Source organism: Sapajus apella, unplaced genomic scaffold, assembly GCF_009761245.1.
Source record: "Sapajus apella isolate SASKATOON/1434 unplaced genomic scaffold, GSC_monkey_1.0 scaffold3, whole genome shotgun sequence".
Lineage (NCBI taxonomy): Eukaryota > Metazoa > Chordata > Mammalia > Primates > Cebidae > Sapajus > Sapajus apella.
In genome coordinates this window covers 32,718,617-32,734,653 of record NW_022436943.1, presented here as the reverse complement: position 1 = coordinate 32,734,653, position 16,037 = coordinate 32,718,617, and the positions used below count along the sequence as shown (strand labels likewise).

Here is a 16,037-nt window from a genome sequence, read left to right as displayed (position 1 = left end):
AGGCAAGAATTTTTGCCAGCTCACCAAGACTGGTTTCACTCATCCCCACCTCCCTTCCCCACAGTTAGGACAGGGAAGAGGAAATTAGACTGGATCACGCTTCCTCTGCTTTTATAATACAATTAAATGTCCCTTGGACACAACCTGAATGGTGTACTGTACTAGACTCACTCCATAGTTCCGGTAGGCCCTGGAAATCTGGAAATTATCTTTTTCTTCAAGCTGTACAAGGATGAGGAGAGTGGACACACATCAATTACAGAGTGCTAAATCTACCCGGTGAATTGCCTACCTAAGTGAAAAATCAGATCAATTATCTAGAAAAACTCAGAGTTTTAAGAATAGTGTTTCTAGAATTCAAATTCCCAAAACGGTTCATTATGGTATTCTTTTTCTTTTCAAAACCTTAAATGAAAAATGCTGTTAGCACTGATATTTCAATATCATTGACAGAAAACATGAGTGGAATAACCCCAGTGATGTTTCTGTGGTTCCCTGAGATTTTCAGTGATGACAGGCATAAACGTTTGGTTTTGTTGAGGAAGTTAGTAGATGGAGTTTGGTGGATTTACAAAAGGCATTTACTACGTATGTTATAGCAAGATAATAGTTCAGAGTCCCTCTAAATCATAAGACCACATTCAGACTCATAATCTCAGCTTGAGTGGTCTAGTACGATGATGACACCACTATTCCTTGACTCCTCAAAACCACAGGCTGCTTACTCTCTTGGTCACCTATGATTTGGGGTATTTGATAACTGTTATTTGTATCACTTTTAGGTTACTAATATCACCACAGTGGAATTTAAATTCTGTTCATCAAAGATGTGATACCAATTTTAAGCAAATAATTGTAATGGCAGATTGAAATTCACAAACATTCTTCCTTTTTACAGGCCCAAAGTAAAGACAGAAGATTTGAAATCGGGTAATTAAATAGCATTTGAAACTAACTTCTTATAATCAAGCATATCTATCATAAAATTTGATTTCAATTTTAAAAATCCACTATTTTTCTGCAGTTCTATTAAAATTCATTAAATTTAAGAAACATGGAAATCCTTCACAAATAAAAACACGAGGTGAGTAGAGCTTGTGGACAGATATTTTCTTCTAACTAGTTGAGTTTCCAGTCTCTTATTCCCAGAACAGTTTTTAAATAGGACATAGAAATCAGAAAGGCGATATAATCTTAAAATTGACTGTGATGCAGGGTTGTGTTACTGGTGTAACACAATTTTTAAGAAAATGAATGAACACTTTTACAAATGGCAAGTCAAAAACATAGTTTCCTTTTAAGGAATGTCAGGTGTGTTTCTACACCCTACTTCTTCTTTGCCAATTTTTATCTATGAAAGAAGGTAGCAGAAATGTTAATTATCTGGTGGGCTGAGTACAAAACATGAGCATATATGTGCCTAGGTAACTAACATACACAGCCCCTACCCCCTGAAAACCTGCTTTGCCTACTTAATTCCTTCTCTCCCCACTTCTCCAACACCATCTAAGAAAGGGGATGTATGAATGGATTGAGAAATTCATTCATTATGGAAGAAATGTCCCATTCTTTGTCTCTGCTGTTTCATGGGAGAGAAGATATAATGTGTTAGGAGTAAAATGTGCATGACTTCTTATTGTTCAGGACAGAACGGTGTGGACAAGAGATGTTTGTGACCAATGAGGACAACACTCCCAGGAGTTTGGGAATAACAAATGTTAGGGAGGAAAAGCAATTTTTAGTGATTACTAATTATGGTAGTTTATGTTCTTGGACTCTCATTAATGTTTTTGAGAGATGCAATTAATGGCTAAGTTCCCTGTCCAAACTCGGCTTATTTAACTCCTTGTCCTTGGGTGGAGGAAAAGGTTATATAAAAGATACTGGATGAAAGTCAATGAATGGTGAATTGGAAAATATAAGGGAATGCTAAAGCCCCAAAGAGTTTAGTTGTGTCAGAGAGATATTTTCACTTATAATTTAATATACTGTAGAGAAAAGTAAACTTTTTAGATATTTTTATTCACTGAAACCTTATCCATCTCTATGTTGGCATCTTGAATCCACGTGAGTATTTAGATATTTTATTCCAACTGGTTAAGAGGTATAGATGAATTTTTGAATCTCTAGGTACACAAGTTCATTTTTAGACTCTGTAATTAGAGATGAAATACTATTTTGTTTCCTGCCATAACTGATATTCAGAAAACATTCTGACATTTAGCTAACATGACCTCAAGACATTCCACGGGTGTTCAGCTCAATAAGTGTCAAAAATTCCCTTTTTAAATAGTCTCACTTATCTGCCAAATAAGTCTTACTTATCTGGAAGTATACAGTGCTTCCCGGTGTTAGGTTCTATTCTGATGGAAATCCAGCATGGTTCATCACTTCTTTACTTTCTCCTTATAATGCAATAGTTAATTTTTGGTAACGAAAATTTGTTTCTTCTATAAGGTGTTGAGCAAAGGAAATTGAAAAACTAAAATTAAAAATGAACACAGATATCAATGGCAAATTCCAAGAAATTAGAGTTTTTAGATTCATGTATATATATATATATATGTATGTATGTATATTTGGAGACAAAGTCTTGCTCTGTTGCCAGGCACCAAGCTGGAGTGCAGTGGCGTGATCTCTGCTCACTGCAACTTCCGCCGCCTACTGGGTTCAAGCAATTCTGCCTCAGCCTCCCAAGTAGCTGGGACTACAGGCACATGCCACCACGCCCAGCTAATTTTTGTATTTTTTAGTAGAGACAGGGTTTTACCATGTTGGCCAGGATGGTCTCGATCTCTTGACCTCGTGATCCACCCGCCTCAGCCTCCCAAAGTGTTGAGATTACAGGCGTGAGCCATGGCGTCCGACCAGATTCATATTTTACAGTGAGTGAATTTCAACAGGTACCAGGAATTGGAAATACTGGCTTATGTAAGGGCTTCAAAAAAAGAGAGGAAAGGGAAGACGATGATTTACCCGGAGGTGTGTGTGTGTTGTTTAAAGTAAGAATTTATTTTTCCACTTACAATAAGCCAATATAGCTCTGAGATAGATGTGTAGAATAGTTGTTATACATATGAACACCGAAGCCAAACTGTCTGGGTTGGAATCCGCACTTGGAAATTCAATCTCTCTGTACCTGTGCTTTAGTTTTTTCAGCTGTAAAATGATGCTATAAAGATTCATATGGTTCTTATGAGATCAAGTCTATATATATTTCAGCAGTTGAAACAGTGCTAGTACACAATGAGTGTTCAGTGTTAGCTGTCATTATTATTTTATATGTCAACATTACTTTTTAAATAATCCATTGTTTTATTAATGATTTAAGAAACTAAGCTATCCTTATCAATTTTGCATCTGCACATAGGTATGGTTTTGGAACCTCTATTCTACTCTAGTAGTCTATTTGTCTCTTCTTGTGCCAGTGTTAGAGTAATTGAATTGTCACATATTTGCTGTAAACCTTGATATCTTCTTTTTATCATTATGCTTTAAGTTCTGGGGTACATGTGCAGAACATGCAGGTTTGTTACATAGGTATACACATGCCATAGTGGTTGGCTGCATCCATCACCTCGTCATCTATATTAGGTATTTCTCCTAATGCTATCCCTCCCCTCAACCCCCACCCCCTGACAGGCCTTGGTGTGTGATGTTCCCTTCCCTATGTCCATGAGTTCTTGTTGTTCAGCTCCCACTTATGAGTGAGAACATGCAGTGTTCGTAAACCTGGTATCTTAAGGCTTAGTCTCTCATCTGTTCTCCTCTTAATTTTTTATTTGAACTGCATTAAATTTACAGATTAGAATGGGAATAAATATTATCTTTCCAATGTTAATTTTTCATTCAGAGATGTGGTATATCTTTTCATTCATTTAGATCTCTTTGTGTGTTCTCCAATGGTATGTTAAAATATTTCTCTATAAAAGTCTTATTAATTTTTTAAGGTTTATTGTCATTATATATAGGATCATATTTTCTGTTTAATAATAACTGGTTTAAAAGAGAGAGAGAAGAGTTGTTACTTTTTAAGAGTATGATGTACCAGTATTTTAAATGAATTGTGTGAGTTTTATTATAAACATTTTTATCATTAGTTGCTCTTCTCTCTGTAAAATCCTTGAAAGATTCAATGGAGCAGTTGACACAAAAGTAAAATCACTTCTCCATTAGAAGTAAATTGTAATTACAGATTTCAAGTTCTCCTTTTCTGATGGACAATGGAATGATGTAAGTGTCCTTAAAGCAGTAGTGATCTTTAATTGATATTGTACACACTAATACAATAAGAAAATTGGCCTAGAAAATGTCTAACTTTTTTTATATCTAACCCATTTTGTGGTGTTCACTTCCCAAAGGATACTCTCCTTTCCTGCTGTCATATAGGATTTCTCCTGCTGGGAGACTTCCTAGTGCCAGCCTTCAGAGGGTATCTTGTTTAGTAACACAGACCTTGCTTTGTTTCGGGGCCAAATAAAACAATTCCTCACTGCCTTTACCTCCCTAGGAAATCTTCTACACATGGTCTGGTTTAATTTACTTCATGGTTTCTGAAATGTCTCCAACTATTGATTTTTTTGGGTAATAATGCAGACATTCTGGGAGGAATAAGCAGGCTTATTCATACTTACAAGTGTGAATTAGTTCAGACAACAGGTTGTTCTCTTAAAATCCACATGAAATTGCTCTGTAAGGAGAAAGTAGGGGTAGCAATATTAGAAGGGAGGAGATACTATTTGAGAATATTGTGAAAGTGAAAGGCAATATAATGGGATTTTATGCATCTGGAGAACAATTTAAAGTACTATCCCTCTAGAATTGGAATAGGGAGGATGGCAGAAGATGAAAAAGTAGAGTGATAAATAGGTAGATGAGAGGTGCAAAGGCAGAACGTACATTTTACCTCCATGCCAACCCTACCTATTCGATCATCTAAGAACTTGAGAGTCTCCATGCAGACGTTCAATGAGACCAATTGCTTCTCAAAAGTCAGCACTTTGCAGAGTTACATCTGCAAACCAGAACACAATTCGTAGCCTCTTCTTGCCTGGCTAAGGGGGAATTCTCCGCACTCATAGTGTAAAATAAATGTTTCAGAGAACTGTGGCTTCTATGCTGTCTCATGCCAAAATAAAAAAAAAAAAATTGCACTCAAACTGCAGCACATCTGAAGCAGGTAAGCTGTAAGAAGGAATTACTGATGATTAGATCTTCACTTTTGTGGTTCCATATCTCTAGATTTTGTGACTGGGTGGAGAGGTTTCTGTTTTATGTATTTTACTAGAAGCATATTATTAAAGGAAGTTTTCATGTGACTGTGGATTCAGAGTTGAGTTTTTGTGTTGTGTGTGTCTGTAAATGAGAGAGAAGAAAAAGAAGAAAAAGAGGCAGAGTGAGTGTTTTCCCATCCTGTTGAAGTCTTTGCAAGTAGTAACAGTTTAATTATTTTCCCTTTTCCCTCTCTGGTTACTAAGAAGTAACCGGCAATGGAAACCTATCTGAGTGTGGAGACTATGCAGGGGTGTGTTCGTTAGCATTCTCCTGTAAGTTTCTAATAAATGTGTGTGGTTACAGATGATATAATCAGTTTGTGGGGAGTGCTGCTCTGCACACACTACAGATGGCTCATTCCCAGCAGGGTACTATGCTGCCTCTAAGAAGTACTAGGCTCCAAATAGGCTGAGGATTTTTAACCCTCCTGAGTTTGTTGGCACAAAGGAAAAGAGCAAGACTTTGCCTCAGAATTTTTGGTTTTGGTAGTGCTTGTACCCCAGACAGAAATCAAAGTGCCTTGTACATAGGATGATACTGGTAAAAACAATATCCTAGGGATTTTCATATCAAAATTAAATAAATGAGTTTTTTAGAAAAGTAGATAAAATGTTTGCAGTATTTGGGGAGAAAATGCTACAAAACTCAGACCTTGACCATTGTGACAGTCAAAGGCAAACCCAACTACAATTTCCAGTTCTTTTTTTTTTTTTTTTAAAAAAAAAAAAACAACTTTTACTTTAGATTCAGAGGTATATATGCGGGTTTGCTATATAGGTAAACTGTGTGTCATGGGGGTTTGGTGTACAAATAATTTTGTCACCTAGTAACCCATAGTTATTTTTTTCTGATCCTCTCCCTCCTCCTAACCTTCACCCTATGATAGGCCCAAGTGTGTTTTGTTTATCCCTTTGTGTTCATGTGTTCTCATCATTTAGCTCCCACTTATAAGTGAGGATATATTATTTGGTTTTCTGCTCCTGCATTACCTTGCTAAGGATAATGACCTCCAGCTTGATCCATGTTGCTATAAAGGACATGATTTCATTCCTTTTTATGGCTATATAGTATTCCATGGTGTATATGTACCACATTTTCTTTATCCAGTCTACCATTGATGGGCATTTAGGTTGATTCCATGTCTTTGTTATTGTGAATAGTGCTGCAATAAACATGTGTGTGCATGTGTCTTTATGATGGAACAATTTATGTTGCTTTGGGTATATACCCCATAATGGGATTGCTGAGTAGAATGGTAGTTCTGTTTTTAGCTCTTTGAGGAATCACTATACTGCTTTCTACAATGACTGAACGAATTCATACTCCCACCAACAGTGTATAAATGTTCCTTTTTCTCTGCAATCTCACCAGCATCTGTTATTTTTTTGACTTTTTGATAGTAGTCATTCTGACTGGTGTGAGATGTTATCTCACTGTGGTTTTGATTTGCATTTCTCTAGTGATCAGATATTGAGCTTTCTTTTTATATGGCTTTTGCTTACATGTATGCCTTCTTTTGAAAAGCATCTGTTCATGTCTTTTGTCCACTTTTAAAGGAGGTTGTTTTTTTTCTTGTAAATTTGTTTATGTTTCTTACAGATGCAGGATATTAGGTCTTTGTCAAATGCATAGCGTGCAAATACCTTCTCCCACTATGTAGGTTTTCTACATACACTGTTGATAGTTTATTTTTCTGTGCAGAAGTTCTTTAGTTTATATCCCATTTGTCAATTTTTATTTTTGTTACAATCGCTTTTGGTGTCCTCCTCATGAAATCTTTGCCAATTCCAGTATCCAGAATGGTTTTGCCTAGGTTGTCTTCCAGGTTTTTATAGTTTGGGATTTTACATTTAAGTCTTTAATCCATCTTGAGTTGATTTTTGTACATGGTGTAAGGAAGAGGTCCAACTTCGATCTTCTGCATATGGCTAGCCATTAATTCAATGGGAAATACTTTCCCCATTCCTTGTTTTTGTCAGATTGGTCAAAAATCAGATGGCTATAGGTGTGAAGCCTTGTTTCTGTGCTCTCTATTCTGTTTTATTGGTCTATATGACTGTTCTTTGTACCAATACCATGCTATTTTGGTTACTGTAGCACTGTAGAATAGTTTGAAATCAGGTAGTGTGATATCTCCAGCTTTGTCCTTTATGCTTGGCTAGTTGGGCTCTATTTTGGTTCCATATGAATTTTAAAATAGTCTATTTTTCTAGTTCTGCAAAGAATGGCATTTTTAGTTTGATAGAAATAGCATTGGATCTATAAATTTCTTTGGGCAGTATGGCCATTTTAATGATATTGATTCTTCTGATCCATGAGCATGGAATGTTTTCCCATGTTTGTGTCTTCTTTAGTTTCTTTGAGCAGTATTTTGTAATTCTCATTATAAAGATCTTTCACCTCCCTAGTTACGTATATTCCTGGGTATTTTATTCTTTTTGTGGCAATTGTGAATGGATTGCCTTCCTGATTTGGCTCTTGGCTTGGTTGTTGGTGGTATATAGGAAAGCTAGTGATTTTTGTAAATTGATTTTGTATCCTGAAACTTTGCTGATGTTGTTCATCAGCTGAAGAAGCTTTTGGACTGACACTATGGGGTTTTCTAGATATACAATCAGATTGTATATCTGCAAACAGAGATAGTTTGGCTTCCTCTTTTTCTATTTGAATACCCTTTATTTCTTTCTCTTTCCTGATTGCCCTGGTAGCACTTCCAATACGGTGTTGAATTGGAGTGGCAAGCGAGGGCATCTTTGTTTTGTGCCAGTTTTCAAAAGGAATGCTTCCCACTTTTGCTTCTTCAGTATGATGTCGGCTGTGGGTTTGTCATACGTGGCTGTTATTGTTTTGAGGTATGTTCCTTCGATACCTAGTTTATTGAGAGTTTTTAACATGAAGTTTTAACATGTTGAATTTTATCAAAAGCCATTTCTGCATCTATTGAGGTAGTTATGTGGTTTTTGTCTTTAGTTCTGTTTATTTGATGAATCATATTTATTGATTTGCATGTTTAACCAATGTTGCATCCTAGTAATAAAACTTACTTGATCATGGTGAATCAATGTTCATCAAGGATATTGGCCTGAAGTTTTCTTTTTTGTTGTGTCTCTGCCAGGTTTTGGAGTCAGGATTATGATGGCCACAGAGAATGAGTTGGAGGAGTCCTTTCTCATTTTTTGAACAGTTTCAGCAGAAATTGTACCAGCTCTTCTTTGCACATCTGGTAGAAGTCAGCTGTGAATTCATCTGGTCCTGGGCTTTTTTACAATTTCCATTTCTTATTCAAAGCAAACTAAATAGTTTGCCTTCTGTTTGTGGAGACCAAGTAATAGTGAGATTTTACTTCAGAAGAAAAGGTCCAGAATAGCTCTTCTCATGTTGTAACAGAGTTTGGATGCCTTATTACTAAGGCTTAGTCTGTGGCCTCTTTGGGATCCAATGCTTCGTGTGTTTGATGGAATGTAACAGCTATGTCATGAGTCCTACTCTCTTTTTGTCTTCTGCCTACTTTTTTGGAAATCCACACAGAAGCCATGCTTGTTTGCAGAATCTGCAAATGAGGGGATTAGCAGGAAGTAGATAATTTGTGGGATGGGCAAAAGGAGCAACTCACTCAATGAGATCCAAATGATCTTCCAGTCTCTGCTCCTGTGATACAATTGAGTACGGATACTGTAGCTTGTGCAGAGCCAAACCTTTAGGAGGGACTCTTCCAGGAAATCTGGGTCTCATACATAAGATTAAAACCTCAGGACAATCTGTCTTCATTGCTAAAAATCTTTACTTTCAGGCTTCACCAGGGTCATCTTCTTGGCCTTGTTTATGCCACTTTTTTACCTCACTATTGAGGAAGCAGTTCTTATAATGCAATTTTAACATTTATTGAATTGTAGATTACTATGAGATGTAAACTCTTCCAATTTTTACCAAATTCCAGTGAGTTGAACAATAGTTATGATTCCTATAAAAGAACAGAGAGGAGAGGCACAGAATAAGTTAGGAAAACAGAACCCAAGAACCTCTTATGGCCTCCGATTGGCATTGAAAAACTTTTAGTAAACATAGACTAAGCCCTCTGTATTTCAGAGTTAGTGAAGTAAAGTAGCATTTCTGCTACTCATTCCAAGAGGAAAGTAACACCCTGGTAACAGCTGCAGATACACAAACCCCAGACTTAGATGGAGCCTAAGCTATGCGTATGAAAGCTTGGCTGAACTTGATGGAACAAAACTATTTCATCTTTATATTCAAAGTATCTCATCTATAAACTTCCAGAATATCAGTCCCAATTCACAACTAACAAAGTATCTACAGAAATCTAGGCTTAGAGTCATTATACAATCACTCATGTATAATGAATAAACAAATAAATGCTTAGTGAAATCATATATCATATTCAGTCCTATGGGCCAGGAGAAAAAAGAATCAGTGACGCAGTATATGCTCTCACCTAGTTGGAAAGACAAGAACTTCTGTGTAACTACTCTAAAGGATACCATACTTGTATAAAAGGAGCCATGGATACTATAAAGGTCAACGCTGTGACAAGTTTCCCAAGAAAAGGGAAAGAAACTGAGCTGAGCCTTGAAGAATACACAGAAAAAGAACCTGTGTTGTCAGTGAGAGAAAAAATAAAGGCAAGTACAGGCAAAACTGAATTGAATTCTATCATTATAAAATATGCACTTAGCACCATTTTGACCACGCATAATCGGAGTATGAACAACCTATTCTTTTCTAAGAGTTTGTCAGAGGAAGCCAATGCTCCATCCCTTCTTGATAACTTTCACATTTAAATATGAAACTCTTATTTAAGCTATGTTTTCTACTCCACTATCTTGGTATACAAAAAAAAAGTGCATAGCTGAAATGCTGATTAATAGATTCAATGGCAAAAATTAAAAGTTAATTCAAAATATTCAGAAAGATTTTGTTTGAAGTCTTCCATCTGAGACAACAGTCTCATTGGAATAAGATAAATATCCTGATTCTGGAGTAGGCATTGAAATGGTACTAAATTTTGTATATAAATCTCTCCTATGTACAGGGAAAGGGGAAAAGAGTGAAAATAACTCAGGATTTTTAAGCTGAGTTTTTAAGAAACCTAAGAGTCCATGGGCAGATTTCCTAGTTTCTGTAAATATTTAACAGAATTTAGTTGTATAAATAAAAATTTAAATAACTTTTAAAATTATAGTACAAATCCATTGATTTTGAAACACCAGAGTGCAGCAATCCTAAAAATGCTGGACCAAATATTATCCAAGGTAAAATTCTTTCATAGGACTTTTTTTTTTTTTCTCATGGAAAGAGCTTTTACTGAATGATTTGTTCTACAGAATCTTTATGTCATAGTAGTAGCCAACATTTATGGAGTGTTTAGCGAGTGCCAGATTCTTGAGCTACACATTTTATATGAGATGATTTCATGCTCATGACAAACCTATGAAATAGACACTAAGAGCCCCATTTTGTGATGGGGTACATGAAGCTTAAGAGAGAACAGAAAATGGCCTAAAGCAAATGGTGAAGCCAAGAGTGGCACCTAGAGAGGCTGACAGTAGGGGCCAAACCCTTATCCACTACCCCAGGATGCCCTAAAGATATCTACATGACAAAATTTGGCACAGACTAAATGAGTATGACACATTCTTGCAGTTAGCAATAATAGTACAATGCCCTTTCTCCTTGACTGACTAAAGAACTTTGGTATTTTTCACATAACAAATCACTTTTTATCCTCAGAAATGCTCCAAGCACTTTCCCTCTCATACATAATGCATGATTATGAATAAAGTACAGGAATTATTTTAAGATGTAATACTTCATTCTTTAAACATTATTAATGTTCATGTTATTTATGCTCAAGGTTATTTTTTCCTCATTGCAGAAAACATGAGCCATTTTAAAATTATACCCAACTGCAAGTTTTCCAGTAAGAAATATTCATGATATAATTACAAGGTGGAAATTAATATTTTAAAAATAAAATAATGCTCTGTCTTTTAGGCTGCCTAGGCTAATGAAAATGCCTTTTGTCCAGTCAGAATATATCACTGGCAGCTCCAGAATTAGTTTACCTTTTTCCTCAGAAGCTTTAACTTATCACCTTTTGCAATCTACTGTCTGGGAAGTCAAGAATGCAAACTGCATTTCATATTCTTTACACCTCGAGTTTATCTCCCCCCATTTAGATAATGTGATATTCTGCCAAAATTGCAGGATTTAAATGCATTCAGCAGCCTTAGTTCAAGTAGCTAATTTTCCCTAATAAGTTTTTTCTTTTTCTTTTACATCAGACATCAGCAGGATATCATTTTATAAACATAAACTGTTAAAGAGAGTTTTCAGATTTCAGTGACATCATTTTTATGCCCCACTTAGGAGGTTTATTTTTAAAAATGATTTTATTTTTGTTCTAATAACCAATCATATGATTTTAAGTGCTCAGTTCAGAGTCTAAATGGACAATACTTATTAAAGATTTTATTCACATGAAACTAAATCTTTATTTATTTGTCTATGAATAGAATTCCTTCGTGTCTTTAACTTGAAAAGGTGGTACAAACATAGCTGAAAGTCCTGGTTTTCATCTACTTTGATTCCACAAACCAGAAACATCAAAATATGATCTTTCAATAATATTAACCCATAGTAGAAAGAAATATGATTTGAATATTTGTATTCAAAGTGAAGCCATTGTAGGACTTGGAATTTATATCTTCTAAGGACGGAACAAAACTCAAAATTACATCAACCTAACTTTAGGGCTGGCGGTTTTAACTTCAACATCAGGTCATCACACCAAGTTCAATACCTATTAGATGCTCTAACCATTTCTTTCTTGTACTCAAGAAAGAAGGTTCCTCAAGTAAGGCCCCTCTGTATTGGCCTGGAATAGATCCACATTACACATTTTAGTTCCCAGTCTCTAGGTGGAAGAATCAGACTACTTTAAAAATAGTTATGAACATTTTCCCTTGGCTGGAATTTGTTTCTCTTTCTGTTTTTTTTTCTCTGTCTCTCTCTCTCTTTTCCTTTTGGGTTAGGGTATAAGAAAGAAGTTGACCTAAGAAAGAGAACGCCTAACTGCTTTTCCCAGGTTCTAAAAGGCCAACTAAACTTCAAAATGATTTTTGTTTGATTGGTTAGTTGGGTTTTTTCTATACATTGTTTCAATTCTTTATCTACTGTTTATTCCTCTAACCTCTAAAATTTCTTCATCACTTCACCAAAAGAGCTCTTGCTAAGGTTACTAATTTATTCATTCCATGTTACCAAATCTATGGACATATTTCAGTCCTCATCTACTGCCACATGTTTTAATCATCTCTTCTTTTGCAACTCTTCTTACCCCAGTCACTTGGTTTTGTTTCTTTATCTTGATCCTGTGCTTCCTCTGCAGGTTCAACCTCATCCACCCAACCATGGCAAGGCTGGACTTCCACAAGCCTTGATAGACAGTCTTTCTGTCTCACAGTCTATGCTTTTCTGAGAAAATAACATCCATGTCCATAGCTTCCATCACCATACATACAGCACTGTGGTCATCCTCCCAAATGCATATCTCTAGCCAGAAGTATTCTCTGAGCTTTACATCTTTCTTCTCCTTCTTCCCTTCCTTTCTTCCTTCCTTTTTCTTTCTCTTTCCTTTTCTTTTCCTTTTCCTTCCTTCCTTCTTTTTGTTGCTTTTTCCTTCCTTCCTTCCTTTTTTTCTTTTTCTTTCCTTCCTTCCTTTCTCTTCCTTCCTTTCTTCTCTTTTTTTTTTTTTTTCTCATGATGGAATTTTGCTCTTGTTGCCCAGGCTAGAAGGCAATGGCTCAACCTCAGCTCACCACAATTTCCGCCTCCTGGGTTCAAGCAATTCTCCTGCCTCAGCCTCCCAAGTAGCCAGGATTACAATGACACCCGGCTAATTTTGTATTTTTAGTAGAGATGGGGTTTCCTACATGTTGCTCAGGCTGGTCTTGAACTCCCAACCTCAGGTGATCTGCCAGCCTCGGCCTCCCAAAATGCTGGGATTACAGGCATGAGCCACTGTGCCCAGCCTACATCATTATTTTCAATGTCCTATCCTTCATCTCCATTTGGAAATCTCAGACTCAGCATATTCAAACTAAGCCTATCCAAATCGATCATATGCAAAAACTAGTATATTGATCTAACCCCTAAAATGTGATTCTACTTCTGTTTTCCCTATCTCTGTGAACCCTACAGAACTAAGTTTTTTTTTAACCTTCCTAACTTCACCATGCATACTCAGTCCATCACAAAGTCCCATTAATTAACCTCTAACTCAAATCCATTAACTTTTCATTCTCTTGATTACTACTGGTCTACTCTAAAAATAACAATTTTTTACCTGAACTACGACAAGAGCTTCCTAACCTATCTCCCTATGTTCATCTCTCTGCCCTTTCTCTAACCTGTTCTTTGCACTGCAGTCCATATGATTTTTTTTTGAAAATGCAAATGTAATTATTTCCAATCCACCATTCCCATCTACCTTAATCCCATCTAGATGAGCCCAAGATTGCCAATAGACACAAACTTGTCTAGGTGACTGTGACTGCGACTGCATGTCTATGTGGGAGGGAGGGCAAAGGACAGACCTACAGGCACAAGTCTGAGAATCTGTCTGTTTGCATATCTCTGATTATGTTCCAAAGCCCCTTAAAAAGTTTCTAGGCTTGTTCACTATTTGAAATCATATTTGCCTTTTCACAGGAAATGCCACTTGTGTGATAGAAATCTCATCACTTTCCATTCTTATTTTTTATCTCCGTATGGTCCACAGAAGTCATGTACTTCAGGCGACTTTGCCTTCCGAGAGCAGTGTGGTAGAGCAAGAAGAGCTTAGATTAAGGAGTCATACCAATGTGGACTTAAATTACAGCTCTGCCATTATTATTATTTCAACTCAATTTTAAAATGAAGACATTTCATAATTTTGAGAATTTGATGTTTTATGAAAAGAGTCTAGCATATCACCTAACATATAGCAAGCAGCCAATGAATTTTTTTTCCTACCTATATGTGTGGTGCCAAAGTATTTTATGCCAAAGAAAACCTCAAGATCATTTGTAAACTTAGCCATACTTTAAGTTTGTTTCAAAGACACTTGGAAGTAAGCGTTGAGTGAAAAATTTTATTTTGGTTGCTTCTTTTTAGCTAACATATTTGGAGCAATTCCTATGCGCTAGACTTCATGCTATGCAATTTACATTCACTATTTAATCACTACAAATTTTCTATTATACTATCCCATTTTACAGCTAAAAATTGGTAGAGCTCGAATTTTGAACACAGGCCAGAGTTTCTAATTTTATCTATAGATTTTGACCTCCCTCATTGAAGGACCCAATCCAGAAAGCGCAGATGAGAAATGCGGCCTTTGATCGGCTAAATTTCCTCAGGGACCTACAGAACACTACTGCATTTTGCTAAAATCCAGAGCCAGGAAACTTGACCATATGAGCTTCTTTTCACATTACATGGCAATTCTAAGCTAAGGGGCCCAAAATGTGCTTTATTTTTTCATGTTTGATATAACGCAAATAATCTTTCTGAAATTATAGCATTTTATACATCTTTCTAACAGTATTAAATACCATGACCCTAAAGGATTATCCATGCAGTGTTAAAGATTAGGAATTTGACAAGAAGAAAGACTTTTAACTGTGGTCTTTATAAAATTAAGGATAGTTTAGGGACTGGATTTTGACAGCATCATGTAAGAAAGTATGTAAGCCTCTATGTTTGACAAAACCAAATAGAGTTTCAAACAAAAACTATCTCAGAATAGAAACTTTGAATCTCAGAGAATATTCAAAATACACAAGGATTGTGCACTGGAATAGTTATGCAATGTGATATGCACTAGGTTCATATACTAGGAAACATTTATTTTTTCCCAAGGCTAAGTGCTGAAATCTATCCCCTAAGGGAGCTCTATGGCAGTATCCAAAGAAAAACACGTTTGTCTGATATCCCACAAAGAAATCCAACTGAAAATAGAAAAGATGTGTCTGCAGCATTAGTTCACGAATCTGACTGCAGTTTATATTATCAGTAAATGTTTGGATTCACAAATCAATACAAAAACTACAGGATACCTATAGTTAAAGTCACTGCTTTGATTTGTTGGTCCTTCCTAAACCTGGCCTGCAGTTCTGTGAAATCTAAGAATATGGGTGGAACCGACTAATGTTTTCTCTAAGCATATCCTAGAGTAATCTGAAAGCAGTGATTTTGCTGGTGGACAAGTCTCAACTTTAAATCATATCATTTTATCATTTAAAATAAGGAGGATGTACTAAAATATACTTAATAAGCTGGTACAATGCTGAATATATGGTAGGTGCTCAATGAAACTGAGTCAATTGACCAACATCTCTTGGGGGGCTAATGATGCTTTTAAGAGGGCTGAGTTTAGCTAATATACTTCTCTGTTTCTATGCTTTATATTTTCAAAAGATAAGCTAACTTCCACATTTAAAACAACCTACAGCTAATATATCATCAAATAAATTTTTTAAGACAACAGCACAATTAAATGTCAAGATAAATGGACTTTGAAGAACAGAGCAATAATTTAAGAAGATATCAGTTATGCTAAAACTTTTTAATACAATAAATACCTTTGTATATAACTTTGAAATAGTTAGAGATTGTGAAGAGAATTAGATGTGCTGAATTCCTACACAATAAAGAGACCCACTTTCACAAGATAAAACACCTTGCATTGACATGGCAGACATATT

At 35.9% G+C, this 16,037-nt stretch overlaps 1 protein-coding gene across 1 annotated transcript in view; it reads right to left on the bottom strand.

Annotated features, from left to right (window-relative positions):
• Positions 1 to 9,149: 9,149 nt before the first annotated feature.
• The window catches only part of EMC2 (ER membrane protein complex subunit 2), a 126,546-nt gene continuing 119,658 nt past the window's right edge, over positions 9,150 to 16,037 (bottom strand). Inside the window, exon 13 of the transcript XR_004260912.1 lies at positions 9,150 to 9,235. The gene's annotated coding sequence lies outside the window, so the exon portion shown is untranslated. The remainder of the gene's footprint in view (positions 9,236 to 16,037) is intronic.